Below are 17,966 nucleotides of genomic sequence, written 5' to 3'. Positions count from 1 at the left end.
ATTATCATCTATGGCATTATCACCCAAGTTAATTATATCATTCCGACTAACTTGGGTATCTACCAGATAATCTTCTTCAAGATCATCTTGATCTGAGATATCAGGTTCACCGCTGAATTTTGTGCTTGTACTTGTGATGATGTACCTTTTTGATTTTCATCACAATCTTTTCCAAAGCCTAAGTACAAAGAAAACATTCTATGTTTTGTTGGCTTCTCATGGCCTTCCCCACATTCAGGTTTCCTACCCTTTTTCTTGTTCGACATCTCCAACAAAATAAAGGCTGCAAAAAAATATCAATTTGTTGAAGAAGTAATAATAGACTATAAAGTATAATATATGTTTCATTGGCCCTACAACCTACAATCTAGATGTCTGAGGTCTGAATCTCCCATCTGACCACTTGGCACTGACGGGTCCCCACTAAGTAAGAATGAACTCAACAGTGCAAACAAATATAGGTAAATTCAAAATAATATTATAACACTTCAAAAATATGTTCGCTCACCTTTAGGTCACTAGAAGTTGCCAATGCAGTCAGCAACAATAATTTTCCTTGGTTTGAAACTTTGCTATTGATCCGAATTCAGAGCCTAGAACCCACCAGATTGTGTAGAGATAGATTTGATCTTTGGATGTATTTATACCAATCCTTATATGGTGAATTCCGAGGGAATTTTTTATGGCATACAAATATTTGGTGAATCCCTGTTAACTATAACATGACTTATGTAATTTTCAAGGCGATTATGGGTTGTCCAAATAATTAGCAAATACAATATAGTTGGTGAAAATTGGGGTGAATGGAGACACGCGTCAGAAAAATGCCAGGTGAACTGGGTCCGCTTGGCCAATAAATCTTCATATGCCTATAGGTGAATTATGATCGTCTATTAAGGCAACCTTAGAGAGTGTGGGGGAAAAAAATAAATTTACCGTGTGTCCACCATATATTGTATTGGTGAAATCCTCACATAGAAACATTTAATTACATAAAACATATTGCGATTGGGTTGTGAATTTGATGGAAATTGATAACGTTCTGGCAACATGGTCACCCCCAATCGATATAAAATATTCACCATTTCCTAGGTTGCCAATGTGAAAAATTTGCCATTGGTGAATATTCGCCACTAAAGTGATCTTTGACACCAAACCTCCTAAAATGTCATAAAATAATATTCATAGGCTTCATCTTTCTTTTCCAAACAATTTAAATATCGGTAAATCTTCTTAGTACCAATAATTTGAGACTTCCATAACACATTTTCTTTCAATGATAGAGATATCAGAAAATAGATTGCTAAACATATAAGAAAAGATCCAAATCGAAAGGGGTAGCCTTGATTCTTTGTCTTGTTGATATTCTCTAACAATTAACTCCTCAAAAATTCACACAAATCAAAAACTACATCTTTCATAGAAAGCTTATGTGCAACAAATACTATAATAACTGAGGTAGAACCTTCCCTATTTCAGAAGTAAATTTTGTAAGAGATTTCGTACGCAACATACTTTACCACAAGATTACCAATTTTGTCAATAAAAAATGCTCTTTGATCTCCCATCACTCCTGTTAGGGTTTCAACTTGTTCTTCACAGTCTTCTTTACCGGAACAGTTCCTTTGTCGCATAGCCTAGTAATTACTAAAATGATGTCTTTAGAACTATCAGATAGGGTTTGTCCAACATGATGCAATTGTTCTATACTCGACTTAGGATAAGCTTGATCAAATCTTCATTTTCAATCCAAGAGAATTCACTCCACAAATCAAATCCTTTCCACTCTAACTCCTTAATCTTTTGTAATTTTGTATCACTCAAATTGCTTTCTATCTTCCTAATCTTTTCATTATCAAATTTATCCAATCGTACCTTCTAGATATTGAAATTCTCCACTACTCGATTCTTTGACAATTATTTTGGATCCCATACTATAAAATCTTACTCTGCTCCTCTTCAACTACTTATCTTCTCCTTAGACTCATTTCTTTGCATACTGTAGAAAATGATCTCAAAGTTTGATATTTATCTTGCCAATTACTTTTGGGGTTTACCCTCCAAAAAGAGTGTCTTGTCAATAATGTTAGCATCTTCACCAAATTACTAGATTGCATATCCAACAAAGTCATGCCGAACCCACAAAATTAACTACTTCAGAGAAGGGGGTTGAATGATATCTTTGAAAACTCCCCTTGAGCCAAAGAAACAAACTTATTTACCAGAGGAAGAGGTGTCTACACTGGATTCTGGTACATCATGTTTGCTTTCATTATTTACCTCCTTTCTCCATACCATGATTTCCTTTTTCTTATATTCACAAGTCTTGATCATATTCTTCTCCATAGACTTCTCCACATTTCTACACTTATTAGTATAATGTCCAGATTGATTTCATTTATAACATTTGATGTTCCTTTGCACTGAATTTACCAAGTGTATTCTAGATCTGCACTGATTAGCTTTATAACCATAACCATGTTAGCATTTCACAAAGGGAGATTGTCGGCATTCTAGTAGGTTTGTTGGTATGAGGATATTGAGAAGGTTGTTGAAGATTATGGATATAACTGAGAAATGATGATTATTGTCTTAATAATATTATTTTGTCATTGATGTCAAGCAATTGATTTTCTGATTCAGTATGATGTTGCCATATCTTAATGAGTATATTTTGATAAGTATAAAGATGTCGGTAAGTGACACAGAAAGAATGAAAATGAAGGGGATTAATAAGTTAGTCAATGGGAAACTATTACCGAGTAAGACAAGGATGGGATTTTGTTGTTTTGATTACTTTGATATCCTATATAATGAGTATTCGAAGACTGAACATGAAGAAGAAAAGATTTCATTCAATAGATGAATATAGGTTTGATACTGTTCTATTTTACCAAGCAAAGAAGCTAGTCAATAAACCCTAAGGTTATCGATATCGGTTAAAGAAGGCAGAATATCTACCGAGTAAAGGTTCAATATTTATCGAGTAACAACCGAGTAATAACAAAATGCATTGGATGGATAAATGCATTATTAAATGAAGGATTCCAATGAGTTGGAGATGTATAGATAATTGGTATGTCGTGCAAGAAGTTTGTTGAAGATCTATGACAACAAAAATACATGAGTTAGATCTACAACGCAGATCATAACCTAGCACAAGTTCCAAGGAAGGAATACAAGTTCCAAGGTGAGATAAAACATTTTCAGATCAAAGGATACAATGAACCTAGTTAAGTTTGAAGATCTGATGGCTAAGATTGATCATGGGAAATGTTATCAAGGAGATTAAGTGGTTAGGATTGTTAGGTCCCAGAGACAACTGAGAGGGGGGGTAAATCAGTTGTCAAATAATTCCAAACCAGAAACAACTTAACCAACTTAATGCTTAATACTGGTAAACCAGTTAAATATGCTGGTAGACAGTTTTAACAGTTAATTGCTATATCGGTAAGGATAGTGCATAAAACATAAACACAAAGTCATTCACAACACATAACACCAATATTTGTACTTGGAAACCCTGTAAGGGGAAAAACCATGGTGGGAAACCTTACCCACAATCAGATGATACTACTGCAGATAGTAAGTGTACATAAATGAGGTCTACACATGCAGAAAGGCCAACCACCTAGAGCTCACTGCTCAATTATGGTTAAATCCAATAAGAATGTACTGCACAAAATAGCATCTTCATATGCTGTATCGGTGTAGTTCTGATTGTCTTCACAAAAACCCTCCTTCAATCTTCAAATGATGTCTGTGTGTATAGCTCTGCTTATTCTCACATATACCTTCACACAATCCTTTTTCGCATTCCACATTTGATCTTACAAATAAGATCTTACATTTATACCATAACCTAAGACCAATTTTAGTAGGTCGGCTCTACAAGATATTACAATAAAAACATTTTACAAATAATACAATATCCGATGCAATAACCGATTGAACATGTCAGCTTAATGCATTTACAACAATAATTAATCATCTCCATAGAGTGCCATACTAATCTGGAAAAGATAAACCTGCCAGTGTAACCCTGGACCTATTTGCCGGTAACAGGAAATATGCAAATATGAATATACTAATGAACAAAACTCCAGGACAAGATGTCCAAACGATGTCTTCGATATTACCAAGTGTTTTTCATATCATTCTAAGTGCCGGTGATCAATATATCTTGCCGGTGTACTAGATACCGATGACTGTGCATGAGTCACTTGCTTGCCAATGAATGTTGCTGATTCTCCAAAGTGCCAGAGTTGATAAGAGTTTAGTAGATATTGACATCAATGACAAAACCATACCAAAATACCAACAAGGAATTGTTTATAAATAAGAAATTGTTGATGAACAATAGATGCGGGCAAATAGAAGAACAGTGATACTACAATAGTGATCACCGAGCATAGAAGATTGAATATTTGATTAAAGAACAAATTGAGAAGCCCAACAAGGAGCAAGATAAGTCTTATGACAAGATTATTTTGAGCACATAGAGTCTGCTTTAGCATTTCAGATGTGAAGTTGCAGATATACTGTTATTTATTTTGTAAGTGACAGGAAATCTCTTAACCGAGTGGACCTAACAGTCTTATTTTGTAAATCCTCTAGCAAGGTAAAATTCTGAATGAGTGTTTGAAATCCTTTGACAAGGTCACTTTTAACAAAGTGCAAGATTCTAACAAATCCGAGGGAAATCCCTTAACCAGGTCACATCTAGCAATGTGTTTATGTAATTTGTAACAGGATTGGCTTTTAACCGAGCATACTCTAGAAGGGTATATTTCTTAGTGGGTCCAAAATCCCACAGTGGTTTTTCCCTATTTGGGTTTCCACGTTAAATCTAGTGTTAAATGTGTTATAATGTTTTAAGTGTATCTATTTATGAGTTTGAATGATTTACAGTCATAGTTGCATATCAGTAAAGGCTACCGAGGTTGAATCTGATGTATACAATGATTATTGAGTTTTTTTTGATTCACCCCCCCTCATCTTATTAACAGTTGGTATCAGAGCTTTGGACTCCAGAAGAAAAGTTTAAAGGTACTTGAGGCAAGATCCAAAGATGTATAAAAGGGATGCACCAAAGCTAAACAGGTCTAGTTTCTCCACATGGCAGAAAAGGATGAAGCCGCACTTATCAGGAATTGGAGAATATGCAACATACTATCTGGAGAATGATTACAGTGCACCTAGCACCTACCCGATGACAATGGAAGAGATAAAGGCAAAGAAAGAACATATTCAAGCAATGATTGTGTTGGATTTTGCCAAGATCAAGAGCTCAATGAAATGTACAAAATAGAGACACAATATAGGACAAGAATAAAATATATTCTCATCAATAGAAATGATCAACAATAATCAACTGGATTCACTAGTTACATACAATGAATAGAGGCCTGCTTATATAGGCAAGGCCATATGGATGTATGAGAACACAAATATGACATGTGGCTCAATGAGAAACAAGGGTAGGTAGGAAATAGGTGTGGGTAGGTAGGAGAAATAATATAATATTCCACATGAGGTGGATCACCCACCGAAGGTGGAATTATCACTACACTATAAGTGGATATGATAGTGTAATAACAAGATCAACACCATAAAAGGTGGAATTTCTCCTACACACACTATCCCAATGTGGCACAAACACCCAAGTGTCTCATATCCAAACTACTATGAAATGCATTATCCTAAGTAAACTTAAGTAAGTGTAATAATATCCATGATGAATAATTATTTACACCAACACCCCCCCTTAAGTGCAACTTAGGGGAATGCACTTAAGTCTACAATGCAACTAAGCAATGCAAGATGGGTCTCGGCAACTAGGCCATGTTAGGTACCCATGTACAAATGCAAATGCATGCAAACCAATGCAATGAAATCTCTCACAAAGTGGGGAAAGAGAGAAAAACCCAATGGGAAAAAACCCTCCCCCAAAAAGAGAGATGAAAGCTACACAAAAAAACTCTCATAGAAGAATGTGAGGAAAAAAACCCCATGTGAGGAAAAAGTCCCCCCCATATGAGAGAAGAAGAGAAGTCAAACTGTGACCCCCCCTCAATGGAGAATTGACACCAATGATAGAAGCTCGATGTATGAAGAAACTGCTCCACGAACGTCGAACAACATTCCTCCCCTTAGGAAGAAACAAAACCAAAGGTGTATCCATGAAGTCTCCCCAATCATGAAGGGAAGATGTATGAAGAAAACTCATGATGAAAGGAATCTCTGAAAACTGCTCAAGTGTCCCCATGTCGATGCTAAAAGATACCCCTTCCAAAGGTGGTAAACTCTGCCACACTGCTGAAAAAGGCACTCCAAGATCTAGTGGAGATGGATGTAGAACATGTCCCAAAGACTCACATGTCTCCTCAAAAAATAAAGAGACCTCCTCCAACTACTGTACATAAGTATCCACAATCATGTCAACCTCGAAAGAATGATCATGTAGAGAATGAAAAAGAGGGTCAGAGTGTGCCCTCTGAACAATCGAAGAAGGATCACCTTCATCAAAGAGAAGATGAATGTCATCAATGATGTCTCCCAAATTTGCAATGTAGGATTCCACAAACAAACCTGCAATGTCTGTCAAGTAATCATCCCATGAATCTGAAGCTGGAAGACAATGAATATCCTACTGCACTGAATCACATGAAGGCAAAACTGTCGCACTATCCACGTCATCAGGTGCAATAGGTGATGTGATATCAATATGAGGAGATGAAATACAAGACTCAAGAATGGGGTCACAAGTGAGAATCCCCATGTTCAAGTGTCCAAAGTTCTCCTCAAAATCTGAACCATCACAATAAGTGTGATCATAATGTGTAGAATCATCAAATGTGAAATCATCATCAACAAAATCTGAAAAGGAGTATAACCGAGATGCATGATCAACCACCCCAGTTGCAATGATAGCTCTAGTCTCCATGTCTCTAATGAAAACTGAGTCAGGTGTGAACTCCACAACTCTCTTAGTTGCGCCATGTGTGATTTGATAAATAGAAAGGAGATTGTTTGTCAAGTGGGGTACACACAACACATCATTGAAGGAGTTATCCCCAATGTCAATAGATCCTTTCCCAATCACATCCATGTATGTATGATTGCCCATCAAAATCTGTGGCATGGTGCAAGGCTCAAATGTAGAGAACATAGACTGCGAAGATGCCATATGCTGAGAAGCCCCTGAATCTAGAAGCCATCTCTCTGAATCATGACTGATAGTAGCACATAGAGATTTTCCTTTTCTTGTTCCAAAAGAGTGAGTCTTTCCACTTGTAGAAGCCATGAATGCTTGCCCTTTTCCTTTTGAATGTGAGGAAGTTGAAGTTGATGAATCATCCTTCTTGTAGACTTTAGGCAAATCAATGTTATGCTTTTTGATGATATGTGTGAGCTCATCAATCTTCTTAGAATAGCAACGATGCTCCTCATGACCAATCTTTTTACAATAAGCACAAGTAGGTTTCTCCCTCTTTGGTGAATTATCTCTCTTGGAAGAGAATGAATCTCCTTGTTTTGGAGAAGATGGTGCTTTGTCCTGAGGCTTTGATTGCCATTTCTTCTTGTTTGAGTTGTCCTTTCCTTGATTTCCTTTGTTTCCTTGATTTGCCACTAATGTTTGAGACTTAGAAGCCTTAAGAATGCCCATGCTTATCAACTTAGTTTGTTCCATCATCAACATTTCATTGAAAGCATCAAATGTAGGCATTGTGTACCTTGAACCCATTGTCATCCTATGGGTTTGGAAACTAGAAACAAATGCTGCATATTCTTGTGGAAGCTTGCCTATCAAGTTGAATATCAATTGAGTATCCTTCTTATGAATGCCACAATCTTTGAGTTGTGCCCTCAACTCATTTGCCTTAGTGACATAATCTTGTATAGTATCAAAGTTCTTGGGATCTAACATGGTGAGATCACTATCAATTTGATATCCCCTAATCTCATCAACTTGACCATACAAGTCTTGAAACTTTTGCCAAGCATCCTTGATTAGAGTACATTTCTCAATATGAAAAATGAGATCCTTTGATACATACTTTCTTAAGGTACCAATTGCCATGATATTTTTAGTGAGCCAATCTAAGTGACCAACTGGATCAGCCTTAGGATCAGCTGGAGCAACAATAGTTCCATCAATGTAATGAGTGAGTCCTTTTTCCATAAGTTTACTCCTTGCATCAATTTTCCAAGTAGCATAGTTATGTGGAGTTAAGAGAGGAAACTTAGAAGAATCCATAGCAGAAAAAAGGAAGGAACACAAGAGCACAAAAGAACAAGAGACACCCCCCAAATTCACTCAATCAAAGTACCCTCCCTAAAGTGATGATTTTGGCACTTTATACTTAGTGCGATTACAATGAGCCACTTGCAAAACAAGGCAAAGTGGACTTATGATGCAAATTTTACAACTTCTCAAATGAGATACAAGAGACTTCAATCAATAGTGCAATGAATCTAACTAAGATTCAAGCAAATATACAAGTACCAAGAGAGCCAAAAATGGCCAAGATCTGAAAGTACAATTGCTACTTACAATGGCATCAATCTGATAGCATCATGTGAAAGTAGACGAAAAAATACACACTTTCAAAAAAAAATGGCACCTGAAAAGGAGGTCGTATGACCCCAAACGAAGCCTCTGAAGTTGCAAAAATTGGGATTACTCAGGTACAGTCACCAAAAATTGCATTTTCTGAAAAATCCGTGCATCAAAATCAAAAAATTTCTTCACCACTGCAAAGAGCACGAAATTCTAGCCCATTTCGAAAAAAATTGCACCCAAAAAGGAGCAAAAATGAGCAAGTTATGGCCATTTGAAGTTGAACTGCAAAATCAAAAATGCAAATGAGGGGGGGTCCAAAAATTTTCAAACCCTGCTGATGTGGCGCTGATGTAAGAAAGTCATGCGATTAAATTTGATGGCTGTATGACCATCACAAAAACTTCATCCTCTACTGACTGGGCGTCCGTACTGTATGGACAGATGACGCGGACAGATGACTGTACAGTCCGTACTGTACGGATTTTGCTAACTGAGCAGGCTGATTCGGCAGGTGACTGTGTACGGAATCTGACTGGGTAGTGTATGGAATGCTGCGTGGTAGGTTTGTATCGTGGGCCAGTGGCCACCTGCCACGTGGCGGGTGTGGTCCTCCAGTCTCGTTGACTTGACTGGACTGCGACGCGGGAGTTGGCGCGGGTCTTGGTCTGTGGGAGCCGTGCCGGGAGGACGCGGGCGACGTCGGAGCTGAGCGGCGGCGGCGACGTGCTGAGCCGGGATGAGCGAGCGCTAGAGAGTGGAGGTCTGCGGGCGCGCGTGTGGCGGTGTGGGCGCCGAGCTGCGGCAGAGCGGAGGGACGTGGTGGCGGAACCAGAGAGGATGTCGGAGCCGGAAGACTTGGGCGCTGACGGTGGTGCGGGATCCGGCCGGCAGGAACCTGCGGGTACAACCGGCGGTGGCAGGCGGTGACAGAGACGCGGCGCAGGTACGTTCTGACAGATACGGTCTCTGCAGACCTGCAGGGACACGCTGCACGGGGGGGGGGGGGGGGGGTCTGTGGACCCCCCAAAAAAACTTTTTTTTTTTTTTTTGTTTTTCTGATTTTTCTGTTTCCTTTTTTTTGATTTTTTCGATTTTTTTTTTGATTTTTTCAATTTTTGAAAAATATATTTCAGAAAATAAATTTTTTTTTCCGAAAAATAATAATAATATTTCGAAAATCCGTACGCTTCTAGCAAAATTGGGAAAAAAAATTTTCTCACCAAAATAGGCCGAATTTATAACGAAAATTCATGGAAATGGCCTTCTAGACGCAATGGCAGGGTCGGATTTGGTATAGGACGCCTCCAAAAGATGCTGCTCCTCAGATCTGCCTCTTGACGTCGTAATAATGCCTCTTCAAGACGAATCAATGAAGCCCCAATGGTTCTGATACCAAGTTGGATTTTGCTAAGATCAAGAGCTCAATGAAATGTACAAAATAGAGACACAATATAGGACAAGAATAAACTGTATTCTCATCAATAGAAATGATCAACAATAATCAATTGGATTCACTAGTTACATACAATGAATAGAGGCCTGCTTATATAGGCAAGGCCATATGGATGTATGAGCACACAAATATGACATGTGGCTCAATGAGAAACAAGGGTAGGTAGGAAATAGGTGTGGGTAGGTAGGAGAAATAATATAATATTCCACATGAGGTGGATCACCCACCGAAGGTGGAATTATCACTCCACTATAAGTGGATATGATAGTGTAATAACAAGATCAACACCATAAAAGGTGGAATTTCTCCTACACACACTATCCCAATGTGGCATAAACACCCAAGTGTCTCATATCCAAACTACTATGAAATGCATTATCCTAAGTAAACTTAAGTAAGTGTAATAATATCCATGATGAATAATTATTTACACCAACAGATTGAAATAACATCAACATTAACCGACTTAGAGTTCAATGATCTAGAAGGCTGCATTGATGCCAAAGCAATGTGGAACAAGCTTATATTTGTGTATGGTGGTGATGAACATGTTTAGAGAGAACAAGTAAGACAGTCTAAGAGGTCAACTTGAATCCATGAGAATGAATGAAGGTGAGAACATAACCCAATACAGTACAAGGTTAAAGGAAACTGTCAATCAAATCAAAGGAGCAGGAGGAACTATTGAATAAAAGGATATAACAAGTAAGTTGCTTAGAATACTTCTTCCTACTTATGCCATTCGAGTCTCTGCAATCAATGAATTAAGGTCTATACCAAACATGCCAGTCTCTTTGGATGCTACTATTGATAAGCTACATGCATTTGGGTTAAGTAATCTTGATAACAGTGGGTCTTCGATAAATAAAGTTGAATCTGCATTCAGTTCTTTTCATCTTGGTGAATTTGATGATTACAATGATAGAATGTATAATTATACTGAAGGAAATCACAGTGGAGGAAGTGAGAGATTTTGCAAAAACATGGAAGAGGTACACAAACTATATGAGGAAATCAGAAAGCAAGAAGAGTTTGAAGCATTATTGGCCAGAAGGTTACCAAGAGGTAAAGGTAAGTATGAAGGAAAGTTATCTTTAAAATGTTTTAACTGTGATAGAATAGGACATATGGCTTCTAACTGTCCTGACAAAGAATCTAGTGAAAGGAGAGAATACTGAGATGACAGACAGAAAGACAACCAATACAAAGGACACTGAGACTTTAGAAGGAGAGATAGAAAGACATGCCTAGTAGCTGATGAGGAATCCAACGATGACAAATCTGATGGGACTGAGACAAAGGAAGTTGTATATGTGACTATTAGAGATGGATCAGATGAAGAAAAGTATGAGGAAAAAGCCTTGATATCTCATATAAATAAAAATGATTCTTGGATCATAGATAGTGGATGCTCACATCACATGATAGGTGATAAACACAAGTTTGTTAAATTAGAAGATTATGATGGAGGTTATGTAAGATTTGGTAATGATGCACCATGTCCGGTGAAAGGTAAAGGTTCTATCACACTTCTTGACAATGCTAAATGTGATGATGCATATTGGGTTGAAGGTTTGAAATACAATTTGTTGAGTGTAGCACAACTAAACAATACAAGATACCGAATAGAATTTCAGAAAGGAAGTGTCAAAGCTCATGACAAACATGGAAAGGTGGCTGCTACCAAGACACAAACAAAAGGTAATACATTTCATCTTGACTCAACTCAGAACAATTGTTTGTATGCTAAAATAGAAGATACCTGGTTATGGCACAAAAGGTTTTGTCATGTAAATTTTGATAACCTGATCAAAATAAGTAAGAAGCACTGAGTAAGAGGTCTACCGAGCTTGGAAAAACCTGAGAATGCAATATGCCGAGGATGCCAGATGGGTAAGATGGCAAAGTCAAGATTTACAAGTAAGTCCTCCACTTCTAAAGGAATTTTAGATCTCGTGCACACTGATCTCTGTGGTCCTATGAAATTTCAAAGTTATTTTGGTGATAAATACTTTATATTATTTATAGATGATTACTCAAGGATGATGTTAGTTATGTTTTTAAAAGAAAAATTAGAAGCCTTTCAAATGTTCAAATGGTACAAGGCTAGAGTTGAAAAAGAAACAGGAAGACAGTTGAAATGTCTAAGATCTGATAGAGGAGGAGAATTCATTTCTGATGAATTTAACCTATTTTGCAATGATCATGGTATAAAGAGACAAGTATCTGTACCGACAACACCTTAGCAAAATGGGATAGCTGAAAGAAGAAACCGATCAATTGTAGATTGTGCAAGAACCCTGATGATAGAAAAGAGGGTACCTCAAACATTTTGGAGAGAAGCGATCAAGAGTGCAATTTACACCCTGAACTGAGTACAACTAAAGAAAGGAACTTTGAAGACACCATATGAAATCTGGTATGACAAGAAACCTAATGTAAGTTACTTTAAAATATTTGGAAGCAGATGTTATGTTCACAAAGATGACAAAAATGGAAAGTTTGATTAGAAAAGTGAGGAAGGAACATTTCTTGGTTATTCTTCTAGAAGTAAAGTATTTAAATGTTTGATCAAATCATCTAACAAAATAGTGGAAAGTACAAATGTGAAAATTGATGAATTTGCAGAAAGAAATGATGAAGGAAATTCCAAAGAACCAAAAGATTATGAAGACTTTGTTTATGTTCAACCGAGAAGTCCTACCGAGAAAGTTGATGAAGAAAATGAAGAAAATACCTAGTTACCGAGTGATGAAGAAGATCATACAGATCCTATCGAGCCTAAATTAGCCAAGTGTGTTAGAAGAAATCATGCATCAAGTCAAATTATAGGAGATAAGGATGATCCAGTGATGACAAGGAACAAACTGAGACAAAACACATGTCTGATATTTGAATTTGAACTGAGAATAGTAAAAGAGGCATTTAGTAATGAAGATTGGGTAAATGCTATGTCAGAAGAGATTGAACAAATCAAGAAGAATGAAACATGGACACTGGTCCCAAGACCAAAAGAGAAAAATGTGATCGGTACAAAGTGGATTTTCAGAAACAAGCTAAATGAAAAAGGAGAGGTCATTCGGAATAAAGCAAGACTAGTTTGCAAAGGTTATGCTCAAGAAGAAGGAATAGATTATGGTGATACTTTTGCACCTGTGGCAAGACTTGAAGGAGTGAGAACATTGTTGGCATATGCTGCTTACAAAAATTTCAAGGTATATCAAAGGGATGTTAAATCTGCATTTTTAAATGGTATACTAGAAGAAGAAGTTTATATTGAACAACCTCAAGGATTTATTGAAGACAATAATAAAGATCAGGTATGTAAGTTGAACAAAGCATTATATGGTCTAAAGCAATCACCTAGAGCATGGTATGAAAGACTACACTCTTACTTAATCAAGATTGGATTTATAAGGACAAGTGAAAACAACATGTATATGAAGAATGATGAAGACAATGGAATACTACTTTCAGCCATATTTTTTGATGATATTATTTTTTGTGGAAATGACTCTTTATGCAAGAACTTTGGAAATGAAATGTGCAAAGAATTTGAAAAGTCATTGTAGACGTATAAAAATGACCATATTCCTAAATGAATATTTTATGTTCATTTCTCTATTTAATTAAATCTAATTTAATTAAATTATCCACATTCCTCTATTTAATTAAGTAAATTACTCAATTTATTTAAATTAAATTCACTATACCCATTTAATGAATAAATCATTTTATTCAATTAAATCCTCGGCTCTCAGATCGTGTCCCAGTGGCTCGAGATCGACTTGATCTCAACTGTGCAAAGCTCTCCACTCATCGATCCCTAGGTACTGCAGCCTCATAATGCCGCCTATAATACTCTGCCTCCTGCACTCTCCGCGTCAGCTCTCTAAGGGTGTCTCTCAGTGGACCACTCGCCGCTGCTCTCTGCACACTCGCCACCACCTCCTCCGCTCATCCTCGCCACTCTATCTCAGTATCTCTCTCAGTGGTCAACTGAGAAATCTGCCACTGATAGGTCAAAATCTGCACCTACAACTGCTGAACGATAATCTGCAAGGTCCGGATTTGCGCATCCTCCACATGACCTGGCACTCAAACCCACAGCGGTACCTGTGCTGGAGGAACCCCTCCCACTCGCCCTGTCCTCGGTGCTGGAGGTGGGAGTACATCTGCCCTCCTCCTCTGTGCTGGTCTCCTCATCTCCTCCTCACCCCCACTACAGCTAGCACCTCCCCCACTCTCCCCTCTCTCCCGGCTCTGATAGCCAATCCACCTCTCCCCCTGTCTATCCTCCCCTGCTGCACCGCTCTCTCCACACCTCTACCTCCCTGCCTCCCTCTGGCTCCTCTACCTCCTCCTCCTCCATCCTCCCCATCATCTCCATCATCTCCCCCGTCTCCCTCCTCCTCATCTGAGTCAAAAGCTGGCCTCATCTCCTCTGGATCTGAGATCCTAGCCACCACCCGCGCAGCAAACAAACGGGCAAACTCATCTGTCATTCCTGCGTCCTGAATCTCTAGGGCATAGTCCCAGATCTGCCCAGCCAACCCTGCAAACTCCTCCACTGTCATGACACTATCAATAGTCGGCCCCCAATCAGCCACATCCTGTTGCCGCCGTGCATACAAACATGCTCCCTGAAGAATCCCCTGCTGACGCCCGAACTGCCTCAAAACTCGGGTCACCACAAACCGCTCAATGACGAATGGGGTCCTCCTAATCAGATACCTCATCATAAATACAAAGGGCATCTCCAGCCCATCCTCTGCCCATACCTCACAGCCTGTATATGGTCTCCAGGTGACCGTATCTATGTCGTCAAAAACCCTCCTCCAATGCTCTAGTTTGCCCAGCTTACGCTGGACAACTAGACCTCTATATCCATAGGCATATGCTGCACCTACGGGCCTATCTCGATCTGCCAGTGGCCTCACTGCTGGAATGTGCTCCCAGCACCATACCTATAATAGGGTCACGCCAGCTGACAAACTGCCGTACCTGAGGTATACTACCTCATGCAAACTCTGGTATAAATGAGCCAGCATCGCTGACCCCATTCAAATCTCCGGCCCTGTGTGACCATCTCCTCCAACACTAACCCCCATCCCACCGAGAATCCCTTTGACCTATGATCAGGATAAAAGAATCCCCCAATGAATCCTGCCAGTACAGATGGCAGCGGTGCATAACCGAAATCCAAAAACTCCTGCCAGGGGATCTCATAGCCACAAACTGTGTCATCTTGAAAAATGTGGCACAGTGCCTCTGTGCCACCCTCCTCTGACTGCTCATAGGGAAGTAGTGCCCCTACTACAGGAATCCGCAAAATCCGGTAGCAATCCTCTGGTGTCACTGTCATCTCTCCAGTGGCAAAATGAAAGGTGATCGTGTTGCTATGCCACCTCTCTGCCAACGCTGTCAAAAGCCCCCGGTTCACAGTGAACCGAGGCATATCCAAAAGAGAGGTCAATCCACATCTCTCAATAATGTCCAAATCTGCCTATGACAATCGTGGTATCAACATCCATGGTCTCGGGAATCTCTCCCTCGACTGTACAACACCCAATCGCTCCTGTCAAACAAAACATATCCACTATCAATTTCCACATCATAACAAAGATATCAAAATACAATTTACATCAACAACATGAAACAATTGCTCATCTCTATCAAAGTTCAAAATCCTATCATTTCATATCAACTTGTAAAACAACTCAAGTTCTCAAAAACCATATCAAAACTTGTAAAACAACTCAAGTCTCCACAATCACATAAACTTGTAAAACAACTCAAGTTTCCCACCCATATCAGCTTGTAAAACAACTCAAGTTTCCAACCCATATCGGCTTGTAATACAACTCAGGCTTCACACACATTGAACTTGAAACAGAACACGCAAATACATCATATTTTGATCAAAACAACAGATTGATATCTATACATAACTTGAAAACTCGCAAATCAAAACAAGTTATACACACTCATATTGGAAAAATTCATCAAAACACGACAGGCAGACAAAACAAATTTTCAAATCGGCCAAAACTGCAAAATTTTTCAGATGTGCTAAAACAGATCTTCAATACGCTAAAACACCCCCACGCGCTAGGTTGCCTCTCCTACGCACTATTATCTCTAACCTATGCGCTAGATTCTATCTACGCGCTAAAATTTTCACCCCATGCGCTACCTAACCCACCCCATGTGCTAGACTCTGCCTACGCGCTAATCTACCCCTCCTAAGTGCTACCCTTTTAGCCCTGTGCGCTAGGTTAGTCCTACGCGCTAAACCCCCTTCTCAATGCGAACCCCTGCGGCCCCTATACGCTAGGTTACACCTATCTTTTTCGGACGCGACCCCTAATTTTGACCTGGATGCGCTACTCTAAACTTCGTATGCGCTACTCTAGACCTTAGACGTGTTAAACCGGTAAACCCGAACTTTAAAATTCAAAAAATGCCTAAAAATGACAAAATAAAAAATCAAAAGAGGGTCAAAAACATTGACTTACTGGTGGTCCACGCGCTACAGGTCTCCGGTACCTCCGAACGTGCTCGAAACGGTGTCTGTGATAAGGAATAGGCATTTTCTCTCCAGAGCAAATTTTCTTTCTCCAAAGTCAACAAAGCACAAATGAGTCTACATCAAGCCCTTTTCCCCTTTTATAAGAGGAAAATGAAATTAGGGTTAGCCGTATGGACCTGTAATATGGTCGCGGTCTCCCCTATACCAAAACAGTTGTAACTTATCGGGAGATGAATCAATCTGCACACTTTTTACATGCACGAAATCATACACATCATATGAACTTCATCCAATTAAATCAACAATTTTCCAAAAAAATTGATTCATCTCCCAAGGGGGCATCACCATCAAATATCAAATCTGGGGCACGACTGGCAAATCAAAAAAGCGACACAAAAATTGCATTAGATCATAAATCATGATAAAGCATCATTTTCTTTGAAATAACATGTGCACACACGTCACTTCAAAGAGGGGCAAAATGTAGACGTATAAAAATGACCATATTCCTAAATGAATATTTTATGTTCATTTCTCTATTTAATTAAATCTAATTTAATTAAATTATCCACATTCCTCTATTTAATTAAGTAAATTACTCAATTTATTTAAATTAAATTCACTATACCCATTTAATGAATAAATCATTTTATTCAATTAAATCCCCCTATCCACTTTTAATTAAATTCAAATTTAATTAAATAGTTATCCCAAATTGAATAAATCTAATTTATTTAATTTCCCAAATTGCAACCAAATTGAATGAAATTCTTTATTTCAATTAAATCCTATTATCCCTCCATCCACTTGCAAAATCCCAAACCCCTTTCTAATCCCTTCTAGACTCTTCTAATAGCTTCTAATTAGCCTAACCCCTCCTCTAAACTTTGTCACATCCCTAAGCAAAGGGAAGTCACTTCTCAAAACCCTTAAAGTCTTTGATAACCATTAAAGGTTTTCAACCTTCAACCACTAAATGGCTCAAAGTCTTTGAAAACCATTGAAGGCTTTCAACCTTCAACCACTTAATTCCCAAAGTCTCCAATAACCATTAATGGTTAACTCAAACTCTCCTACATGGTTAAAACATTTGTTTTGACTCAACCTCTATCTAACCCAAGGGTCTCATCAGGCCTTTAATGCTTTGACCATGATTATCTCTTAATCATTTGCACAAAGGTTTATCCTTGGATTAACTCTTAATCCAGTGGGTAAGCCTAACTTAGACTTGACCCTTAGCCTTTAGATAACCATGAGGTCTTCTCAGGCCTTTAATGCCTCCAACCTCTTCTCTCAACCCAACCCTATGTTGACACTTGTCACCATTTCATTGGTGCCAATTGTGCACATGGATCCCCAACTTTCAAACCTGGCCCTTGATTAAACCTTTCAATCTTGACCATCCATTGCCCTGT

This window comes from Cryptomeria japonica, chromosome 9, assembly GCF_030272615.1.
Source record: "Cryptomeria japonica chromosome 9, Sugi_1.0, whole genome shotgun sequence".
Lineage (NCBI taxonomy): Eukaryota > Viridiplantae > Streptophyta > Pinopsida > Cupressales > Cupressaceae > Cryptomeria > Cryptomeria japonica.
The sequence above is the reverse complement of the archived record's forward strand: the minus strand, read 5'-3'. Positions refer to the sequence as shown.